This window comes from Colossoma macropomum, unplaced genomic scaffold, assembly GCF_904425465.1.
Source record: "Colossoma macropomum unplaced genomic scaffold, Colossoma_macropomum, whole genome shotgun sequence".
In the NCBI taxonomy this organism is placed as follows: Eukaryota; Metazoa; Chordata; class Actinopteri; order Characiformes; family Serrasalmidae; genus Colossoma; species Colossoma macropomum.
The window spans coordinates 15824170-15824495 of NW_023494808.1; positions in this window are offsets into that span (position 1 = coordinate 15824170).

Consider the following 326-nt stretch of genomic DNA (forward strand, 5'->3'; position numbering starts at 1 on the left):
GTCTGAGCAAGGAGGCCCACAAATCTGACTGGGCAAAGTATTTTGAGAAGTTTGTGAAAAGCTACCCCAAGCGTTTGATTCAAGTTAAGCAATTAAAAAGGCAATGCCACCAAATACTGACCAAGTGAAAGTGAAGTTTTGAACCACTGATAATCTGATGAATAAATCAGTAAATGATACATTCTAGCTATTATTTTCACCACTAATGCAAATAAAGTACTTAATCTAAGTTGGTTAAACAAATGAACCTTAGTAAAGATGACTGAGAAACAGATGCTGAGAAACTCGAACATCTCAATGGGTCATGTCTCTGAGTTCCCTCAGCA